Genomic DNA, 10,310 nt, shown 5'->3' on the forward strand with positions numbered 1-10,310 from the left:
TTTAATTTTACGTCCCACAGTTCAGTTCAGTCACTCAGTCGTGTCCAACTCTTTGTGACCCCATGAATCACAGCACGCCAGACCTCCTTGTCCATCACCATCTCCCAGAGTTCACCCAAACTCACGTCCATTGAGTCAGTGATGCCATCCAGCCATCTCATCCTCAGTCGTCCCCTTCTCCTCCTGCCCCCAATCCCTCCCAGCATCAGGGTCTTTTCCAGTGAGTCAACTCTTCGCATGAGGTGGCCAAAGTACTGGAGTTTCAGCTTTAGCATCATTCCCTCCAAAGAAATCCCAGGGTTGATTTCCTTCAGAATGGACTGGTTGGATCTCCTTGCAGTCCAAGGGACTCTCAAGAGTCTTCTCCAACACCACAGTTCAAAAGCATCAATTCTTCGGTGCTCAGCCTTCTTCACAGTCCAACTCTCACATCCATACATGACCACAGGAAAAACCATAGCCTTGACTAGACAGACCTTGGTCGGCAAAGTAATGTCTCTGCTTTTCAATATGCTATCTAGATTGGTCATAAGTTTTCTTCCAAGGAGTAAGCGGCTTTTAATTTCATGGCTGCAGTCACCATATGCAGTGATTTTGGAGCCCCCCAAAAATAAAGTCTGACACTGTTTCCACTCTTTCCCCATCTATTTGCCATGAAGTGATGGGACCAAATGCCATGATCTTCGTTTTCTGAATGTTGAGCTTTAAGCCAACTTTTTCACTCTCCTCTTTCACTTTCATCAGGAGGCTTTTCAGCGCCTCTTCACTTTCTGCCATAAGGGTGTCATCTGCATATCTGAGGTTGTTGATATTTCTCCTGGCAATCTTGATTCCAGCTTGTGTTTATTCCAGCCTAGTGTTTCTCACGATGTACTCTGCATATGAGTTAAACAAGCAGGGTGACAATATACAGCCTTGACGTACTCCTTTTCCTATTTGGAACCAGTGTGTTGTTCCATGTCCAGTTCCAACTGTTGCTTCCTGACCTGCATACAGGTGTCTTAAGAGGCAGGTCAGGTGGTCTGGTATTCCCATCTTTTCAGAATTTTCCACAGTTTATTGTGAGCCACACAGTCAAAGGCTTTGGCATAGTCAATAAAGCAGAAATCGATGTTTTCTGGAACTCTCTTGCTTTTTCCATGATCCAGCGGATGTTGGCCATTTGATCTCTGGTTCCTCTGCCTTTTCTAAAACCAGCTTGAACATCTGGAAGTTCACTGTTCACGTATTGCTGAAGCCTGGCTTGGAGAATTTTGAGCATTACTTTACTGGCATGTGAGATGAGTGCAATTGTGTGGTAGTTTGAGCATTCTTTGGCATTGCCTTTCTTTGGGATTGAAATGAAAACTGACCTTTTCCAGTCCTGTGGCCACTGCTGAGTTTTCCAAATTTGCTGGCATATTGAGTGCAGCACTTTCACAGCATCATCTTTCAGGATTTGAAATAGCCCCACTGGAATTCCATCACCTCCACAAGCTTTGTTCATAGTGATGCTTTCTAAGGCCCTCTTGACTTCACATTCCAGGATGTCTGGCTCTAGGTGAGTGATCACACCATTGTGATTATCCAGGTCATGAAGATCTTTTTTGTACAGTTCTTCTGTGTATTCTTGCCACCTCTTCTTAATATCATCTGCTTCTGTTAGGGCCATACCATTTCTGTCCTTTATCGAGTCCATCTTTGCACGAAATGTTCCCTTGGAATCTCTAATTTTCTTGAAGAGATCTTGAGTCTTTCCCATTCTGTTGTTTTCCTCTATTTCTTTGCATTGATTGCTGAAGAAGGCTTTCTTATCTCTTCTTGCTATTCTTTGGAACTCTGCATTCAGATGCTTATATCTTTCCTTTCTCCTTTGCTTTTCACTTCTCTTCTTTTCACAGCTATTTGTAAGGCCTCCCCAGACAGCCATTTTGCTTTTTGCATTTCTTTTCCATGGGGATGGTCTTGATCCCTGTCTCCTGTACAATGTCATGAACCTTCGTCCATAGTTCATCAGGCACTCTATCTATCAGATCTAGGCCCTTAAATCTATTTCTCACTTCCAGTGTATAATCCTAAGGGATTTGATTTAGATCATACCTGAATGGTCTAGTGGTTTCCCCTACTTTCTTCAATTTGAGTCTGAATTTGGCAATAAGGAGTTCATGATCTGAGCCACAGTCAGCTCCTGGTCTTGTTTTTGCTGACTGTATAGAGCTTGTCCATCTTTGGCTACAAAGAATATAATCAGTCTGATTTCAGTGTTGACCATCTGGTGATGTCCATGTGTAGAGTCTTCTCTTATGTTGTTGGAAGAGGGTGTTTGCTCTGGCTGTGATGGACCACGCAGAAGCATGGCCGAGAGGAGCTACCCCTCGCCCGAGATCAGCGGTGGCAGCCGAGAGGAGCAACCCCACATCCAAGGAGCATTGGCTGCGCGGGCACAGGAGGGCTGAGAGGAGCTACTCCACATTCAAGGTCAGGAGGGGCCGCCGTGAGGAGATACCCCTCGTCCAAGGTAAGGAGCAGCAGCTGCGCTTTGCTGGAGCAGCCGTGAAGAGATACCCCATGGTAAGAGAAACCCAAGTACGATGGTAGGTGTTGCGAGAGGCATCAGAGGGCAGACACACGAACCATACTCACAGAAAACTAGTCAATCTAATCACATGGACCACAGCCTTGTCTAACTCAATGAAACCAAGCCATGCCCGCGGGGCAACCCAAGACAGATGGGTCATGGTGGACAGGTCAGACAGAATGTGGTCCACTGGAGAAGGGAATGCAAACCACTTCAGTATTCTTGCCTTGAGAACCCCATGAACAGTATGAAAAGGGAAAATGATAGGATACTGAAAGAGGAACTCCCAGGTCAGTAGGTGCCCAATATGCTACTGGAGATCAGTGGAGAAATAACTCCAGAAAGAATGAAGGGATGGAGCCAAAGCAAAACCAATACCCAGCTGTGGATGTGACTGGTGATAGAAGCAATATTGCATAGGAACCTGAATGTTAGGTCCATGAATCAAGGCAAATTGGAAGTAGTCAAACAGGAGATGGCAAGAGTGAACATCCACATTCTAGGAATCAGCTAACTAAAATGGACTGGAATGGGTGAATTTAACTCAGATGACCATTATATCTACTACTGCGGGCAGGAATCCCTCAGAAGAAATGGAGTAGCCATCATCGTCAACAAAAGAGTTCGAAATGCAGTACTTGGATGCAATCTCAAAACCGACAGAATGATCTCTGTTCGTCTCCAAGGCAAACCATTCAGTATCACAGTTATCCAAGCCTATACCCAACCAGTAACGCTGAAGAAGCTGAACGGTTCTATGAAGACTACAAGACCTTTTAGAACTAACACCCAAAAAAGATGTCCTTTTCATTGTAGGGGCTAGGTTGCAAAAGTAGGAAGTCAAGAAACACCTGGGGTAACTGACAAATTTGGCCTTGGAATGCGGAATGAAACAGGGCAGAGACTGATAAGAGTTTTAACCTCTGAGCCACCAGGAAGGAAAGCGTTAAGTGTCCATCAGCACAGGTTTTTCGATTGTAGTTACCAAACATGGCCACCAGGTGGCAGGATTTCTTCATGCACCACTGGGCGAGGTTTTTTTGTGTTTTTTTTTTTTTGACAAATCTAATTTTTATTTTCTATTGGAGTAGAGTTGATTTCCGTCCTTGTGTTCGTTTCATAGAAACTTGATTCAGTTACTCATAGATGTATGTCTATTCTTTTTCAAGATCTTTTCCCGTTTAGGTTATTTTGGTGTGTTCAGTAGACTTCCCGGTGGTATTCAGTAGGGCCTTTTGGATTATCTATCTGATAATAAATAGTGCGTATGTGTTAATCTCAAACTCTTAATGTCTCCCTTCCCCTACCTTTTATTTTCATAATCATAAGTTGGCTTTCTAAGACTGGGTCTGTTTCTCTTTATCAGTTTCTTTGTATGAAATAATAGGTCCCGCCTGTGAGTGATGGCAACCCACTCCAGTGTTCTTGCCTGGAGAATCCCAGGGATCGGGGACCCTGGTGGGCTGCTGTCTATGGGGTCGCACAGAGTCGGACACGACTGAAGCGACTTGGCAGTTGGCAGTGAGTGATGTAGTATTTCTCTTTCCCTCTGACCAGACTTTACTCAGTGGGATAAATCTCCTGATCCATGCTCCTGACAATGGCGTTTTTCCTTCTTTTTGAGCCTGGGTGTATTCCAGTGACTAAATGGACCAGTTTCTCATTTCTCTGTTGATGGACATTTTGGTGGGTGCTCTGCCTTGGACACTGTCAACAGTGCTACCCTGAGAAAAAGAGGTGCATGTGGCATTTTAAATGATGATTTTCTCCAGATGTAAGGCAAGGAGTGGGCTTGCTGGATCGTGTGGTTTCTCTATGTTAGTGTTTTAAGGAACCTGCATTCCGTGTTCCTTTGTGGCTGCACCCACCCGTTTCCCTCCCACAGAGCAGGAGGTGTCCCTGTTCCCCTTGCCCTTGGCAGCATTTCATCTTCGAGGATCTTTTGGAGGACGGCCATTCCGGCCAGTGGGAGCTGGTTCCTTGTTTGGTGTTGATTTGCATTTCTCTGATAGTTACTGATGCTGGGCATCTTTCACAGTGCTCCATGGTTTTCTGTCTGCTCTCTTTGAAGCAGTGTGTGTTTAGACCTTTGGCCCGTTTTTCTGTCGGGTTGCTTGCTTTTTGATATTGAGCTGCACGAGCAATTTGCATGCTTTCGTGAGGAATTCCTTCTTTTTAAATTCACCGCAAACCTTTCTTTCTCCACCCCCCCCACCCGATTTTGAGGTTTGTCTTTTTCTTTCCTTTAAGGTTTTCTGTGCTGTTGAAAAGCTTTTGAGATTAATGAGGTCGCTTTTGTTGACTTTGTTTTATTTTCCGTTATTGTCAGAGTTGCTCCAAAAAGCCCTTGTGATGTATGTCAAAGCTTGTTCTGTGTATATTTTCCTCAAGAGGTTTAGAGGAATCGTCCCTCCATTTAGCTCTTTAATTGATTTGGAGGTTCTGTAAGCGGTTAGGGAGAGATGTAATTTCATTCACTTTTCACTTGTGTAAGGAACCTCCACCCCGGCCTCCCTCGTGGCTGTTAACAACGTACATCCCCAGCATCAGTGTAGGAGGGCTCCCGTTTCTCCACAACCTCTTCAGCCTTTATTAAGACTTTTTGCCAAAGGCCTTTCTGACCGTTATGAGCTGATACCTCCTTGTACTTTCGATTTCCATTTCTTTAATAATTAGTGATACTGAGCATCTTTTCATGCGCTGTACGGCTATCTGCATGCCTTCTTGGGCGCAATGTCCATTGAGACTTTTGGCTCGTTTTTCTATTGGGTTGTTTGTTTATTTGATATTCACCAGTTTGCCTGTTCTGGAGATGAAGTCCATGTGGGTCTTGTTTGGTAACTATTTTTTACTCTGCAACTGCTTTAAAGGTCAGTGAGGTCCCTTTTGTTGACTTTTGTTTTATTTTTCATTACTCTCGGTGGTCGCCGTATCATGAACGTGCTGCAAGTTATATAGAAGGGGTTTCTGCTTATATTTCCCTCAAGAGGTTTAGGCTAATCATCCTACCATTTAGATCTTTAATTGATTTTGAATTCTTTTCTCTGTATGAGGTTAGGGAGTTGTCATAATTTCATTCTCTTTTTCCTTAAGGACCAAGGGAAAGATTGAAGGCAGGAGAAGAAGGAGATGGCAGAGGATGAGATGGTTGGATGGCCTCACCAACTCGATGGACATGAGTTTGAGTAAACTCTGGGAGTCGGTGATGGAGAAGGAGGCCAGGCGTGCTGCAGTCCATGGGGTCGCAAAGAGTCGGACACGACTGAGCAACTGAGCTGAACTGAAGGAACCTCCACCTTGTACTCCATGGGGGCTGTTCACAGTTTACGTTGCCAGCATCATTGTAGGAGGGTTCCCTTTTCTCCACAGCCTCTCCAGGATTTACTGTTTGTAGACTCCCTCATTGTTATTTTGATTTGCATTTCTCTTAAGAATTCAGGAGGTTGAAACTTTTCCCTTATTTTTTTCTAAAAGCACTCTGAGTAGAACTGACCTCTCCAGAGTGACCTCTTGACTGTCTGCCCTGTTCTTAATCTTTTTCCAGGGCCTACCCCAGGATGTTTGTGTAGGACCCGTGTTTTTCCCTTAAATCCTCCTGCCTGGAGAACCGTATTCAGTTGTAGTTACCAAAGGCGACCACAAGGTGGCGGCATTTCTTCGTGTGCCAGGGTTTTTTTTTTTTTTGGTATGTTAGTTTTTATTTTCCTTTGAAGTAGTGTTGACGTCTGTTCTGTGTTTTAGGTTTACAGGAATTTGACTCAGTTACACATGGACATATCTATTCTTTCTCAGGAACTTTCCCGCATAGGTTCTGTCAGTGTGTTCAGGAGACTTCCCTATGCTGTTCAGTAGGTCCTTTTGGATTACCTGATAATAAGTATCCTGTATATGTTCATCCTAACCTCTTAACCAGATAATCACGATGGTGTGATCACTCACCTAGAGCCAGACATCCTGGAATGTGAAGTCAAGTGGGCCTTAGGAAGCATCACTACGAACAAAGCTAGTGGAGGTGATGGAATTCCAGTTGAGCTATTTCAAATCCTGAAAGATGATGCTGTGAAAGTGTTGCACTCAATATGCCAGCAAATTTGGAAAACTCAGCAGTGGCCACAGGACTGGAAAAGGTCAGTTTTCATTTCAATCCCAAAGAAAGGCAATGCCAAAGAATGTTCAAACTACCGCACAATTGCACTCATCTCACATGCTAGTAAAGTAATGCTCAAAATTCTCCAAGCCAGGCTTCAGCAATACGTGAACCAGGAACTTCCAGATGTTCAAGCTGGTTTTAGAAAAGGCAGAGGAACCAGAGATCAAATTGCCAACATCCGCTGGATCATGGAAAAAGCAAGAGAGTTCCAGAAAAACTTCGATTTCTGCTTTATTGACTATGCCAAAGCCTTTGACTGTGTGGCTCACAATAAACTGTGGAAAATTCTGAAAAAGATGGGAATACCAGACCACCTGACCTGCCTCGTAAGACACCTGTATGCAGGTCAGGAAGCAACAGTTGGAACTGGACATGGAACAACACACTGGTTCCAAATAGGAAAAGGAGTACGTCAAGGCTGTATATTGTCACCCTGCTTATTTAACTCATATGCAGAGTACATAGTGAGAAACGCTGGGCTGGAAGAAGCACAAGCTGGAATCAAGATTGCCGGGAGAAATATCAACAACCTCAGATATGCAGATGACACCACCCTTATGGCAGAAAGTGAAGAGGCGCTGAAAAGCCTCTTGATGAAAGTGAAAGAGGAGAGTGAAAAAGTTGGCTTAAAGCTCAACATTCAGAAAACGAAGATCATGGCATCTGGTCCCATCACTTCATGGCAAATAGATGGGGAAAGAGTGGAAACAGTGTCAGACTTTATTTTGGGGGGCTCCAAAATCACTGCAGTTGGTGACTGCAGCCATGAAATTAAAAGCCGCTTACGCCTTGGAAGGAAAGTTATGACCAACTTAGACAGCATATTGAAAAGCAGAGACATTACTTTGCTGACTAAGGTCCATCTAGTTAAGGCTATGGTTTTTCCAGTGGTCACGTATGGATGTGAGAATCAGACTGTGAAGAAGGCTGAGGGCCGAAGAATTGATGCTTTTGAAGTGCAGTGTTGGAGAAGACTCTTGAGAGTCCCTTGGACTGCGAGGCGATCCAACCAGTCCATTCTAAAGGAGATCAGCCCTGGGTGTTCTTTGGAAGGAATGATGCTAAAGTTGAAACTCCAGTACTCTGGCCACCTCATGTGAAGAGTTGACTGATTGGAAAAGACTCTGATGCTGGGAGGGATTGGGGGCAGGAGGAGAAGGGGACGACAGAGGATGAGATGGCTGGATGGCATCACCGACTCGATGTACATGAGTTTGAGTGAACTCCGGGAGTTGGTGATGGACAGGGAGGCCTGGCGTGCTGTGATTCATGGGGTCATAAAGAGTCGAACACGACTGAGCGACTGAACTGAACCCCTTAATGTCTTCTTTCCCCTCGTTTTCTTTTTTCAGTAATCATAAGTTGGTTTTCTAACTGTGAGTTAGTTTCTGTTTGTAAATTGCTTCAATTTTATGAGCTTATATATTTCACCTGGAAGTGACACGGTATTTCTCCTTCCCTCTCTGCGTGACTTCACTGCATATGATGACTCTCTCCGTCCATGCACGCTGCTTCCAAGGCAGCTTTTCATTTCTCTGCTGATGGATATTTTAGCTGAGACTCTGTCTTGAATGTTGTCAGTAGCGCTGCCCTGAAAATAGGAGAGCAAGTATTTTATTTTTTTTTTTATTTAGTTTTTTTTTTTTTTAGAGCAAGTATTTTAAATTACGATTTTCTCTGGATCTCAGGCAAGGGGTCCTGGGCTTGCCCGTGCAGGTGGAAAATCTATATTTAGTGATTTAAGGACTGTCTATACCGTTTGCCTTCGTGGTTGCACCCACCCATTTCCCTCTCCGCCCACAGTGTCGGCGGTCTCCCTGTTCCCCTCACCCTCAGCAGGATTTACTTTTATGGAGGATGGTCATTCTCTGAGGTCTGAGCTGACACCTCGCTCTAGCTTTGAGTGGCGTTTCTCTAACAGTGATGGCTGAGCATCTTTTCATGTGCTTCACGGCCATCTGCACGCCCTCTTTGGACAAATATCCATTTAGATCTTTGGCCTGATTTTCCATTGGGTTGATTGTTTTTTTTTTCCATATTGAGTAGCATAAGCTGTTTGCATGTTTTGGAGAGGAATTCCTTGTTTTAAAATTCGGTTGCTAAACCTTTTTTTTCTCATTTTGAAGTTTGTCTTTTTCTTTCCTTTAGGGTTTTCTGTGCTGTTGAAAACCTTTTGAGGTTAATGAGGTCCCTTTTGTTGAGTTTTATTTCATTTTTTGTGATTGTAAGAACTGATCTAAAATGACCTTGCTGCAATTTTTATCAAATCGTGTTCTGCGTATATTTTCCTCAAGAAGTTTAGAGTAATTGTCCTTCCATTTAGCTCTTTAATTGATGTGGAGTTTTCTCTTTCTGTCAGCGGTTACGGAGAGACGTAATTTCATTCCCTTTGCACTTGTTTAAGGAACCTCCACCTGGCTGTTAACAACTGACATTGCCAGCATCAGGGTAGGAGGGGTCCCGCCTCCCCACGCCCTCCCCAGGATTTACTGTTTGTAGACTTCTGACACAGGCCACTCTGACCGGTGTGCGGTGATGCCTCGTGGATTTGATCAGCATTCCTCTAGTAGCGACGCTCAGCATCTTTTCCTGTGCGTTTCGGTCATCTGGATGCCTTCCTTGGACAAGTGTCCATTTAGATCTTGGCCCGTTTTTCTACTGGGTTGACTGTTTTTCTGATCTTGAGCTGCGTGAGCAGTTTTGCATGTTTGGAGATGAATTCCTCTCTTTAACTTCGGTTGCAAACATTTTCCCATTCTGAGGGTTGTCTTTTTCTTTCCTTTCCGGTTGCCCTTTCTGTGCAAAAGCTTTTCAGGTAAATGAGGTGCTTCTGTTTTCCGTTTTCTTTTGTTTTGAATTATTCTGAGCATAGATCCCAAAAGAACTTGCTGTGATTTGTGTCAAAGCTGGTTCTGCATATATTTTCAAGTGGTTTAGAGGCACCGTGCCTCTATTTGACTCTTTAATCGATTTGGAGTTTCCTCTGTAAGCGGTTAGGGAGAGATGTAAATTCTTTCACTTTTCACTGTTTAAGGAACCTCCGTCCCGGCCTCCATCGTGGCTGTTCACAGCTTACATTCCCAGCATCGGTGCAGGAGGGTCGCATTTCTCCACACCCTCTCCAGCCTTTATTGTTTGTAGACTTTTTGACAAAGGCCATTCTGACTGGTGTGAACTGATTCACCTCGCTGTAGCTTTGGTTTGCATTCCTATAACATTTCATGGTGATGAAATGTTCACATCACAAGCCTTCCATGTGATGTTTTTACACACAGTGCGAGTAAAACTGAACTCTCAAGACTGGCTTCTTCATCGTCTGCCCTGTTTCCAATTCTTTTCCCCCGAACCTACCAAGGACATTTGTTGAGGACTGGTTTGTTTTCCTTACAGCCCCTCGGGCCTGGTGAAAATCAAGTGCCGGTCCGCATGGGTTTTTCTGTTGTTGTTACCAAAAGCGGCCACAAGGCGGCAGCATTTCTTCACGCGCCACTGTTCTGATTGCTTTGTTTTGGCTAATTTAATTTTTCTTTTCTGTGGGAGTAGAGTTGATTTTCTGTTCCATGGGGATGGTATGGATCTCTGTCTCCTGCACAATGTCACGAA

Source organism: Ovis aries, chromosome 14, assembly GCF_016772045.2.
Source record: "Ovis aries strain OAR_USU_Benz2616 breed Rambouillet chromosome 14, ARS-UI_Ramb_v3.0, whole genome shotgun sequence".
In the NCBI taxonomy this organism is placed as follows: domain Eukaryota; kingdom Metazoa; phylum Chordata; class Mammalia; order Artiodactyla; family Bovidae; genus Ovis; species Ovis aries.